The sequence below is a fragment of the Dreissena polymorpha genome, chromosome 12 (genome assembly GCF_020536995.1).
Source record: "Dreissena polymorpha isolate Duluth1 chromosome 12, UMN_Dpol_1.0, whole genome shotgun sequence".
NCBI lineage: Eukaryota > Metazoa > Mollusca > Bivalvia > Myida > Dreissenidae > Dreissena > Dreissena polymorpha.
The window spans coordinates 67677535-67691129 of record NC_068366.1 but is presented as its reverse complement, the minus strand read 5'-3'; the positions used below and the strand labels follow the sequence as shown (position 1 = coordinate 67691129).

At 33.6% G+C, this 13595-nt stretch overlaps 2 protein-coding genes and 1 long non-coding RNA gene across 5 annotated transcripts in view; 2 read left to right on the top strand and 1 right to left on the bottom strand.

The window, feature by feature from the left end:
* LOC127854273 (T-complex protein 1 subunit beta-like) overlaps window positions 1-13595 on the bottom strand; it is a 461928-nt gene that overhangs the window by 192428 nt on the left and 255905 nt on the right. The gene's annotated exons all lie outside the window — the stretch shown is intronic.
* LOC127854265 (uncharacterized) overlaps window positions 1-13595 on the top strand; it is a 463099-nt gene that overhangs the window by 204401 nt on the left and 245103 nt on the right. The gene's annotated exons all lie outside the window — the stretch shown is intronic.
* LOC127854277 (uncharacterized) lies at window positions 4011-6598 on the top strand. The gene is made up of 3 exons (XR_008037008.1): window positions 4011-4673; window positions 5817-5908; window positions 6364-6598. It is a non-coding gene; the product is annotated as an uncharacterized LOC127854277 (long non-coding RNA).

Here is a 13595-nt window from a genome sequence, read left to right as displayed (position 1 = left end):
GTTGATTTGTCGACTTAGATCATGTCGATCAAATATTTTTTCGGGAAAAGCCGGAAACATTTACGTCGAGACGTTAACTTAATGTCGTTATGGCGAGTCAAATTAAGTGGGGGAAAAAGCTACAAAACTATGTCGACATACCATGTTATTTCACAGTAAGTAGATTTAAATTAATTCGGCATGACCATATTATTTGGGTGTACCATATACGCTTCCGTATATATACCCTACATCTTTTGATGTATCATTTTAATTATATTATTGATCTATTTGACCCTTTTTCTTATTTTCTGAAATTTACGATATAAGTCAAACATATAGGGTATTTTGATTTAAAAAAAGTCAGTACATTTAGTTAACCGTTGTATTCATGGCCATTCCCTATGTCGGCGGATGGTTAACAATAGTCAATTAATGACTATGTTACAACAGTATATAACAAGATAAGTATATCATAAGAACTATAAATAACCATGATAATATAACGACTATTTAGTAGCACAAGTTTATGTTTCGTATGTTTAAAAGTTATGTTTTAGTGCGTGTTGATTAAAAAAGAACGTAACATCATCAACATTTCCAAACCTCTTTTTCATATCATTACACTGATACATCCATTCGTAATCCAGTCGATGAGATACAAGAGTATGAGGATTGAGCGCATGCTTTCAAAGTTCGTGCATTCAATAATCACCCGTTTAATTAAAACGGAAAACTGTATGTTTGTCCACTTAAATTATATCGACTCGTCTTCACATCATATAAAAGCTGGCATCGAAACGCGGAAAATAATACCGCAAGCAATCCCTCTTTCAGTTGTATCGACATGTTAACTTTACGTTACTGGCAAGTCATCAAGATATATGTCGTCATACAGTAAACAACGCAGAAATAGTTAAATATACGGCACGGCTAAAGGATAACATATCATCAGAGATTTAGGCTGTTATGCCAACATGTGGGTTCTTATATCTACCGTAAAACCTTTATGGACTGTTATGAAATGTCAGAATATATACGTGTAGTCTTACATTTACGACAAAGAAACGATGTCACTGCGAAAAAAAATTAAATAGATACTTCTATTATTGGGTAAATTATAGTGCGCATTTTATTTGAAAACGAACACCATGTTTTTCTTGAGATGCTTGGTAAAACTCGAACTTAATTTCAATCTTTACCATTTCATTATTCGTTCCAATGAGTGCTGGTACAACATGTTTGTATCAAAGTTAAGTGACATAGCTTTTGCAGTAATAACATTGCATAGAATGAGCCCGTAAATTCGAAATACGATTGAACGACAGTCTCTATCAACGTCTGTCCTCCCACGAGCTAAGCTAATTCAACTGAGAGGTCATGAATACTGGCCTTATTGACATAACTAATGGTGTGACCGCAATGTCCGGCCTTGCGCGTGTTACTGTTTTGTACAAAAATAAATATATAAACCATGAAACAGTCGATTTAACGTGTGCATATTCTGACGGACCATGTGCACAGTCACGTTTCTAACAATTGCAACGTAAATATGACGGACGCATAACGAATACATATGGAATTAACCGATGTTTTGACGCTGATTAGATACGTAAATTAACAAGGACTGATCAAGTATGATAAAAACCCGAAGTTCCCGACACTTATTGACGTTTTATACCCGAGGCAATTGAATGATGGTCTAGGCGTGACTTCCTTTTGAAGATTGTATGAAATTTGGGTTATTTCGTTAATAACAATTTCAATTATTATATTTATTCAATGATGCCCCAGATATTCGTTATGTTACAATATATACTCAAATTAATATTAGTTCTATCGTTTGGACTGTTTATATGAGCGAATCGTATATGCAATATGGTGTAAAAGAGGCATTCAACTTCAAGAAACATTATAATTATATTTATCAATAAAGAATCGATTGACCAATTTAAAACATCACGTCTGGTTACAGTGGTCGTAAATTGGTGATTACCTTCTAATTACATACATGATCATCATCAAAAATGAAATCACATTCTTAAGTAAGTGTTACATAATAATCACTGATTGCAAAATCATTACGTTTCTTTTTATTATTTCAGGCAGTATTGGGTACGTTCGTGAAGGTAAGTACCGTTGATCACTGGGAAATCCAAAGGCATCTGTAAATGCACCTTTACAAATGAATTGATGACGTATGAACCAACGTTACAACGTTAATGTTTTAGGCCAATGTTCAATATTCAAAATAATGATATCTATATCATTTCGCAAGAGTTCTTTAAATGGTATTTCATGTGAATGTATTGAAATATTCCGGCATATTAATCACGTGTATGTATTGTCATTGTTTTTAACCCTTATCGTTTGAGATTTAGAGATTTTGTCACAAATATAAGTCCGAAATGGGTTCCGAAAGTATGCACCCCCTGGGACCCAAATGGGCAATACCATATAGGCTGCATCTTAGCCCCTTAACAGCAACAATGTAGGTGCAAATATATATGTATATTTAAGCAATACCTTTACTATTTACGGAGTGCATTACATGTATACATCGTCCGGGAACACATTTCATATAGTACCACAAATGGACACAAATCTAAAACATGGACATCGCGTAAAAATTACAATACAAATGTAACCCTAGAGTGGATATTGTTAAATAAAACATGCTACCAACAGTTCATTATACAAGTATTTTTTAAGGCAGACTGATTTGGAAAGATATCAACGTAATGAATAAAATATAGGAATATACATATGCTGTACAAAATACCGTTTGTTTTCGTCATTTTTGGCGCTGCCGGAAGTTTACATGGGGCAAATGCGGGTCCCATATCAGTCATAAATTATACATCTTTTATGTTATTTGAAATTGAAAGAAAACACAACAAATTGTAAGAACTGAGTTCTCACAAACGAGTATTCTCACTGGCATACAAAAAATACATTTAAATTCAGTTTACCTAACAGTGTTGTAATATGGGCTCCGTGTCGATAGCATACGTGCCCACATTGTGCCCATATGCGCATGATTTCAAACATGAAATATCTTTCGCTGTTAAGTTCCCATTTACTATATTGAATACATCGCCATGTTCAGATAGTTTACGAGTGTCAAACTTAATTCACGATTTACACTTAGAGGTATGTCATCTCTAAGCTGCGTTAGTACGATTATTTGCGTTGTGCGTTAGTTATAATGTCAAAAAAACGTTGTTTCACCATCTGCTTTGAACCCTCAGAATCAACGAAAATTTCGTAAAGTATTTCATAAAATAAAAATAAAATCTAAACAATCAGTGTTCCTTATAGCAATAGCCACAATTTCAACGCTAGATGTGGTATGATTACATAGATTTTTGTAGATACAAAATGCTCGTTTTTTATTTATTTGTGACACAATTAATTCCATTTTAAAATCCCGCGAATATATGTATTTATATGACACACGAACACTAAAATGGTACCATGTTAGTATTCATTTGTCGTATGAATAGATATCGTTGCGGGAAATCAAAATGGAATGAAACATGCAAAACTATAATAAAAACGAGCATTTTGTATCTACAAACATATATTTTACCAGACCACATCTGGCGTTGAAATTGCGGAAATTGCCATAAGGAACACTGATTTTTAATTGTTTAACTTTATTTTACGTAATATTGTACGAAGTTGTCGTTGATTTTGAGTAGTAATGGGGCTTTAAATAACATCCTTTGTTACTTAAAACATTGTACTCCATTTCGGATTTTTAATGCGGAGCTTTATTTATGAACTGCTTTTATAGGTTTTACATTGTTATAACGTGTATCAAAATGTCATTCTATAAAAAGTTGTGTGCAGAGATCATATTAAGGTTGAATAATGCGTGAAAACTGCGAGTCTACTAAATTCATCTAAATAAATATTAAATTCTTATGAGCACAACCCTCACTTTTCTTATTTTTGAGTTATTGCTTTTTGCTACTTTGTATCTTGTAACTTTTCCGGGCTTTTAATCAGAAATGTTGTATAAAAACATTCAGTCTACCAAGCAATTCCTTCTTTTGTCACAATACTTTCTATGTGGATAATTCAAACGATACTACATGTATGTTATTGTCTGCTGCAAACCCGTCACAGGCAAATATGAGTTAAAACTAAATTTAAAAAGACAACCCTTATATACACCTTTCCTTTTACGTTCTGTATCCACCAATTATTACATTTCATTTTTCAGGGAATATCAATTCAACGAATATGCCTGTAAATTGTTGTTTCGAGCAGCAGATTTATAAAAGAAGATCATTATTGTATTGGTCTATTGACCTTGCACATGTTCGCTATGCGTTAATTATGACATAAATACACGCGTGTTTTACGATCTACTTCTACCTATTAAGCATACGAGTTATATAATTTCCTACACTATGTTTGTCTAAACAATACCCGGTTATTGGGCGTATCTTAAATTGTACACCTATCTGTCTTATTATCCGATTGGTAGATGATAACCCGAGCATACATTTTACGTACGACGCTTTTGTGTGCCACAATCAAGACGATCCGGAGGACAAACGGTTCGTACAAGACCTTATTGAGGAGCTAGAAGGTAGAAGAGGACTTCGACTCTACGTCCCAGGTCGCGATGATCTATCGGGTGCATTCCAACACATCAGCAATGCTGGCGAAATTGAGGAAAGGTGGGTACATTTCACAGGTTGTAGTCCTTGCAGATATATGCATGGCTATACTACACTCAATCATATGCGTCTGATTAAAGATCTTTTACAGATCTGCACATCAATTCGATATATAGCCATTACGTCCAGCCTTTATATTCACAGTGCTATGAAATTTGAAAGGCGTGTGTGTGCTTCGTCATAATGGAGTATTCAAGTGTTAACGAAAGTAAATAATTACTTGAATAAAAACAACCATTGACTCATGAACACTTAGTCAAACACAATTTCAAGTACCTCTTTTTCAAATAAATACAATAATTAGTTACTCATTTGAACATTGTAATTATGAATAACCCGATATATGCGAATGATCACGTAAAATCCCCATTAAAATATACTATTCAGTACGATACGGATAAGAATATGTGAACGGCTGAAATATTGTTCTCTAAAGGTGACAACCATAAATGAACATCAATCGCTTTTTTATTCCATATTTAAAGTGAAGTGACAGTCCGTTTAAAAGTATATATTGTAGCCATATAGAAACATCAAATTATTGAATGGCGGGCGTTGCAAATCGTTCGGAATGAAAGACTAAAACACCTTTAAATATAGGCTGAATATCGCACACTTGAACCGTAATACGAATGGAAAAATACAAATGTGTCCGGTAGCAGATACGTGTGCAGCTAGTGTGGCACTCGAAGATGTGACCTCTAGTAAGCCATGCGAATGCTCTTACGGGTGCATTAATTAGGCGATTTACAATCATTTCAATGTTACAGAAGATATATATTTTATTAAAATTTACTTTGTCACAATTTCTTCAAATTGACTTTGGTAAAAAAAACTTAAGCAAGTAATCGATTTGACCTTTTTAGAAGTATAATAGATATTTTGATTGTTATGTGAACAATGAGAATCGCATAATAATTGTAAAAATAAATATTTGAAGTGTTTTATCTTCTACTTCTATTGTTTTTCGAATGAAAATTCGCTTTGTTATGTTTTAACCGATTCATGAGTCATTCATATGAATATTTTTGAAATGGGGATGTAGACTTTTGAGTTGCAAAAAGAAGAGAAATCACGTTTTTCTTGGTTTGACGCATCTGCAACTATCTCTTTAGTTATGTTTCTCATGTTTTTCTTTTTCAGTTGCCGAAGAGTGATAATAGTCATTTCAAGGTCATTTCTTCAAAGCAGATTTTTCGGATTTCAAGAACGATTTTCACAAGCATTAACGACAGGTGAAAACGTTGCTAGACGCATTGTGATATTGATAGACAAATGTTTGTAATTTCATTTACGGCGTTTACGCATTTCTTAACCAAAGCGGTATTATGCTTACAAGTAGCATGTTTTCCCTGCACAATCTTCATCATACTATATCGACTACTTAATGATTGAAGATAAGTTTAAACCTATATTGGTCACTTACATAGTTTTTGTTATATATATATTTTAGTGTTGTAGTTATTTTATAATGTTCTATATAAATTATATGGTAATCCATCTTTTGTTAACTTTATTGTTTAAACTTCATGTATGCGCAGCATTCGCAGAAAACGAAATAAACGTTTGTTTAAAATAGCGTAATCACCTATGTTTTTTATACCAGTTTTGTCGTAGATCGGCTATGAATATACTTCAATCTTTTTGTTTGCAACTGCTTATGGTTTTATTTGCAAAACCTTTTTTTCAGACGACAGGCGTAAACGATGGATTGCAGTTTGCCGAGAAAGATGTGCCGTCGTCCCTGATACACTTAATGATTGTAATACTCTCGACTTTAACGACATGAATGACATCCGCTGGGTCCTCTTAGAAGCATCCATCATTGAACCGATCACACAAACAACGAATATATTTAGAAGATTCTTTCGCAGGAGAGTTCTAACTTTTCCGTATCCAGCCGGACCAAATGAAATTACAGCTCCAACAGAGGTAACGCCTCCCCAAAATGTTCAGCCTCTTGCAGAAAACACGGCTCCAAAAGAGGTAATGCCTCCCCAAAATGTTCAGCCTCATGCAGAAAGCACAGCCCCAAAAGAGGTAACGCCTCCCCAAAATGTTCAGTCTCATGCAGAAAACACTGCTCCAAAAGAGTTAACGCCTCCCCAAAACATTCTGCCTCATACAGAAAACACAGCTCCAAAAGAGGTAACGCCTCCCCAAAATGTTCAGCCTCATGCAGAAAACACAGCTCCAAAAGAGGTAACGCCTCCCCAAAATGTTAAGCCTCATGCAGAAAACACAGCTCCAAAAGAGGTAACGCCTCCCCAAAATGTTAAGCCTCATGCAGAAAATACCGGGACGCAACGTCAAGCCGAAGGAAAAGAAAACACAGCTCCCAGATATGTAACGCCTTCTCAAAATGTTCAGCCTTCTGCAGACCATATTAGATCACGCGCTTCAATTCCACAAGAACATTCGACGTATCAATGGCCAGCCGACGCAAATGAAAACACCGAGGTACCAACTTCTCGAAATGTTCAGCCTCCTGCCGATCCTAATGGATCCGTTTCCAACTCCTCTACATAATCCCAAGATTCAATAGCAAGCCGGCGCAAATGAAAACACAGCTCCCACAGAGATAACGTCATCTCAAAATTATAAGACTCCAGCAGATCAGAAATGATCACCGGCTTCAATTTCCGCAGAACATGCAGGGACTCACTTGCAATCCGGCAAAAATGAAATACACAGCTCCAAAAGAGGTAACGGAAATTAAACCACAGCTCCCAAAGAAGTAACGCCTTCTCGAAATGTTCAGCTTTCTGCAGACCCTATTATATCACGCACTTCAATTCCACAAGAACATTGTACGTATCAATGGTCAGCCGACGCAAATGAAAACACCGAGGCACCGACTGTGTTTTCATCTTTAAAAATCCTTGCAATCCGGCAAAATGAAATACACAGCTCTAAAAGAGGTAACGCATTATCGGCCAAAGACCCTAATATATTATCCGCTCCTATTTCACCAGCAAATACCGAATTGATCGGTTTTTAATTCACTTGAAAATCCCAAGACTGAATGGCAAGTCGGCACAAGAAAAAACACAACACTAAAAAGATAAAGCCTTCTCGAAATGTTATGCCTCGTAATGGATAAGCCGCTCCTATATCACAAGAAAATACCAAAAGACCAAACGACCTACAAAAGCAAACAAACAAACATCCAAAGAGGATAAAATAAATTGAAATGTTCAGCCTCTTCCGCAATTGATCACCACCTCAAATTCAACCACAAAATACCAGGAATACATACAACAAAATCAGGAGAACGAAGACAACAAATTAAAAGGCGTATAACTTACTCAAACGATTCAGGTGCAGAAATGAGAAACTTTACTCAAACAGATTATGGTACAACATGCAAAACCGCATTTATATAATGCGCAGCTTAAATACCACACAACAGTTGGAATGTTACAAGAAGAATGCTGCTGGCGATACGTATCTTTTTTAGAAAGTCTTACATGAGGCTGTAGAAAAATAATAAATTACTAGTAATACAATTCGACAAATAGATCGAGGCATAAAAATGCATTTTCAGACTACAATTTTTAATGAATTATCTTAAAAAACTATTCCAAATTGTTCTTTTTTTGTATTGAAAGCAATTATCTCCTCAATTTTCAGCCTATTCATTAAAATGACTAATATTGGGATTACTGTTCTGGTACTTATTTCTAAAATTATAAACAGAATCCATTAATATGATAAAATTAACAATATGTGACATGTGTGAATGACCTTCTGAAACGTTACAGACGCTCATATGTTCATAGTCAAAATATTGATATAAACGGCAAATTCGCTGTCCGTTCGATAAACACTTTAACACCGTTCCAAAAACGTTGAGTTACACGACATTCCAAAAACATATGCACATTCGAATCTACTGACAAACTACAAAAATCACAGATTTTAGATTGTGTTAACCACACAGCAATAACTATTATATGGAATAATGTGCATAATATATTTATACAAGAACGTTCTTACCTTCGAATCATGTGTCACTCTAAGAGGTTGAATAAACAATCGTTTATATTTCTTTATTTAAAAAATAGTTCCCATTTTGCAATTGCCTTAATTGGATTTATTTGCTTTGTCAGTGCGAGTTTTACTAATTTGCAGATTTTAGTTGACTCTAAAAATTATTAGAGTGAATATTCTGACGGTTGACAACGTTTGTTTTCAGATTTCAGCTTTTATTTCCATTCTAGATTTAAGTATTTCAGGAAATCTCTGGTATTTAATCTGTGCAAGTTTTGTAATTGCTCAAAACTATAAAATTGCCTTGTTCCATAGTCGTATATTTGTTCTACATGTTTGACTCTTTTAGAATGCCATACTTTGTAGAAAAATAAACGGTGTGAATTTTTTGTAAATGAAATATTCCAAATTATTTCTTTCCGATTTGTGTGATGTTTTTTGTGCGTTTACCTATTTCCAGACCTTTAATATGTCCGTAAGAAAAATATTGATCGAATGTTTAACGTGTTTATATCGTGTTTATATCGTCAGGTTTGATGTCTATATCAATCATTTTTAAACCGCCATTTTTATATTCTTGTATAATTTGATCACGTTTTATCCTGTCGGGATCGTCATTCCATAAAAATTTGAAAATATGTGTTTTTAAAGTTTTCATTTTACTCTTATCTTGTCTTTCTAAAACTGTAAATGGGTATACTAGTTTTGATAATGCAAATTCTTGAATTTTATTACATATATTGTGTTCAGCCGTTAGTATTGTTGTATATTGTTTTCCAAGTGAAGTTGCGTCCCAATCAATTTTCATGTGGACACAATTTACATTTCTGTTTATAAGTGCAATTAATATCTCTACAGAGCATTTATTGTTATTCATTTTTAAACCGGATATAGTGGATAATCAGTCAAGGGTAATAATTAAAAATTCAAATGACCTTTGACTGCCGTCAAGAAGAAAACAAGCATCATCTGCAAATAATGTTTGTTTGAGTTCGATGTTGCCTATGTGAATTATTTCTATATTTGTATTATGTCTTATATAGTTAGGTAGTAATGCATTGCATATGATAAAAAGATAGGGCGAGAGGGGAAAACCTACCCATACTCCCTTTTTGATTTCCAAGAATTCAGAAAAATACCCATTATTAATTACAGAAGATTTTGCATAACTATTAACTGTTTCACTAACTGAGGCTGGCTAAAGCCCATGCTATCTAAACACATGCACATAAAATTATTGTCTAAGCTATAAAAACTGTTTTAAAATTGGAGAAAAATATCACTCCTGTTTCATTTAAATCGTTCACTTTATCAATGACTTCATTGAAAAATTGTATGCTTTCTCCAATATATCTCCCTTTTATGAATCCTGTTTGCAGTGTGTAAATAAGATTTTGAAAATAAGATTTAATTCTATTAGCTATAGATTTACTTGCAAGTTTATAGTCAACGTTTAACAAAGAGACTGGTCGCCAATTATTGATAGATAGAATTTATTTATGTTTTGGGCAAACGTGAAATTAGCCCCTGCAATTGAAGTTCAGTTAAATGTCAGGTTTCAAAAGAATTATGTATCGAGGTGATTAAGTATTGTTTTATGTCAGTCCAGAAGAGTTTATACAATTCTGGTGTTAGTCCATCTGAGCCTGGGCTTTTGTTATTTTTCATGTCTGTTAATGCCAGCAAGCAATCGTTTTCGGATAAAAGGTCTGGGTATTGTTCTCTATCTTCGTAATTTCGCAAGATTTTGAGAGAATGGGTCACTGTTTTCTTGATCCAGAGTTAAGTCTATTTTATAAAGTAAGCCGAAATATTGCTTAACGTGTTCCAAAAATTGTTAATAATCATGTTCTGTTTCATCATAAGTTTTAAGCTGTTTAGGTACTTTTTGTTTCGATCTTTTTGATTCTAAATTAGAGACATATTTAGTATTTTTCTCGGCTCCCTCAACCCACTCTGCTTTTGCCCTGATTAAAATGTCTTTGATTTTCCCCTTATTTATAGCATTAAAAATTATCCTTTTCTGTTTGATATGTTTGTAGTAATATTACGTCATTAGGGTTATTTTTTAATCGTTATTCAATATCATGTAATTTTGCTTCTTTTTCTGATTCCTTTTTAATACTTAGTTTCTTTTTATATATTGAGTATTTTATGCTCTCATCCCTAATCCGATCCTTTATTAATTCCCATAAAATATTAGGTATTGTTTTTTATACTAAAATCAATTACCTCTCGAATTGAATTTTTAACCAAAGTTTTATAAACTTGCTCAAATAGAAGTTAACTACATAGATTGAAATAACATGGACCCCTTGTCATCGTATCAAAAACAATGCTAAGTACGACAATTGAGTGAACCGATTTGAAGGCATTATTATTAGTGGATTTTCTTGCATAACTTACCAGTGAATAAGCCAAATGAAATAATCGAGTCTGAAATATATTGGGGGTCTGAATTCGAATGCCGTATATATTATTTTGCATTTGGGTTAAAATTTCTGTAAATATCAACTAAATCGTGTATTTCTTTTATATCATTAATATTATAAGAACACATTGCATTGGTATCATTTCTGCCAGTCAATTTGTCTTTTATAAAATTGTGCACGGTATTGAAGTCACCACCAACTATCGGCAAGAATTCATCTAGGTCAAAAATAGTTTTTTAAGCATATTAAATCACGCAATGTCATCATTATTCGGTGCATAAATGTTTATAATAGGTATTGTGTTATTGCGGACCAATAGTTTTAACACCTTAATTATTCCCACTATAATTTCATTATGTTCGATATTATGGATTTCACTTTTTCTATTAATCAAAATTCCTACTCCTAAACTGTTGGTACTTTGGTACGGAGTCCGGATAGTGCCATCTATAATCTCGCCCTTCTTTTATCAAGGGCGACACACGACAAACGAAGCGATACACGATATTTTTCGCAACACACGAAACGACACACGATATTTTGTGCGATACACGAAGCGACGCGCGAGAATGTCCCACGAAATATTGCCCTTGTCTAGGTAGCCCAAAAGGCGATATATCGTGGAAAATATCGCGTGTCGCTTCGTGTATCGCGCAAATAGCGTGTGTCGCTTCGTGTATCGCGCAAAATAGCGTGTCTCGCGTTCAAAGAGCGACACACGAAACACGAAGCGACACACGATTTTTTGCGCGACACACGAAGGGAAACACGTTATTTTATTTTTTAAATATCGCCCATATTATCCGAATCTCATGTATCGCGGTCTAATTTCAGACCGCGACACACGACACACGAAGCGATAATCGATATTTTGCGCGATACACAGAGCAACACGCGATGTTTGTACTGTTCTAATATCGCGGTAATAATATCGCCTGTCGACTCTCGCGTGTTTTAAACGGTGTTACAGTAATTTTTAACAATGTATTGTCAAGTTGTGTGTCGAGGGCAGCCATTGTAAAAAGTTATAACGTGTTCACGTTTAGTTTTGCAATTAAGACCCTTAACATTAAAGGTGCACATATTTAGACTTATCATGTTTTCCTGTGAAATGATAGGACTCTTTTTCATTATATTTATCATTGTTTGCGCGATACAATATTCCAATTTTTAGTTTTAAATATGCTTTCTTAAATGAATTAAATGAATGATGTGTAGACCAGTATGCATTTTTGAAAGAAATGTAAATAATAAAGTTTTGCTTTATGTATGTAGCAAAAAAGGTGAAGTGTCAAGGTTATTCGATATGTACTCACAATAGCGGTTTAACGTTAAAAACATCATATAGATACATTTTAAACATTGTTTAACAAAAACGCACGTATTTACATTAGTTATAACTAAAGGAAAATATAAATTAAAACTGTTTTGAGAGGGCGTAGATGCAAAGTTCTCGAACAAAAAATTATGCATCATTGTAAAAAAATATATATAAATACAATGTTTCTTAGACAGACATACCGCCAAAAACTTTGTAATATGTGTTAATTGTGTTGTTGTATTGCATTTCAGTAGCATTGAACAAAATAACTCTCTTTCTACATTAACAGACAATATATAAGGAGCAAAACGCAATAAAGTACATATAGAAACGCATACAAGTACAACTTAAAACACATGTATACATGCATGCACAGACATAAACAGTAGTTGCATGAAAGAAATTATAAAAGATACACCGCAACAAAGATTTGTATTTTTCTTTCAAAAATAAATTCATTTATATTAACGTTGTTGCCTTTATAACTAGATTTGTCAATATACCTTAAACCTCCGACTATATGTAAAAAGAATCATTCGGGACTGTTATTTGTTCTTTTAAATTCCATATCGCAAAGTAATTTTGCACATGCGTAAACGAAATCACACAACATCATGTTGCATAAATAATTCTTAATACGTATTGGTGTGTACATTGATGAAGGTAAGGGAAATATAATACATGTTTAAACGTGTCTGAATACTAAAGTTTGTTACCATATTACTCATATTACATACTTTTACACACCGACCAGTAGCTATGAATATATTTTGTGTGCGTAGTGTTATATTGCAATACAGTCAAAACTTTATTTTGTATCGATATTGTAAGAACAACCTGTGTGTTGATCTAACCTTTCCCACATACTATCATAGTATATGCATATAATAAAACTATACATCTTTTTCACAATCCGCACACTGGTGGTTCAGAAACCTACTGAAATTTGTTTATTTACGTGTTTGCATGGTATAAGCATATTTTTTAAATAAGATTGTTGGAAAGATAAGAGTTTGTACTTTGGATATGTATCATTTGATTGTACTCTTTTACCATGGTATATATATTCTTATTTAAAACACACAATAAATGAGAAAAAAATAGTACAAATATACATCAATGAAAGCATATATTGAACTATTTTCCCAACAATTTAAATTATTTCGAGAAATATAC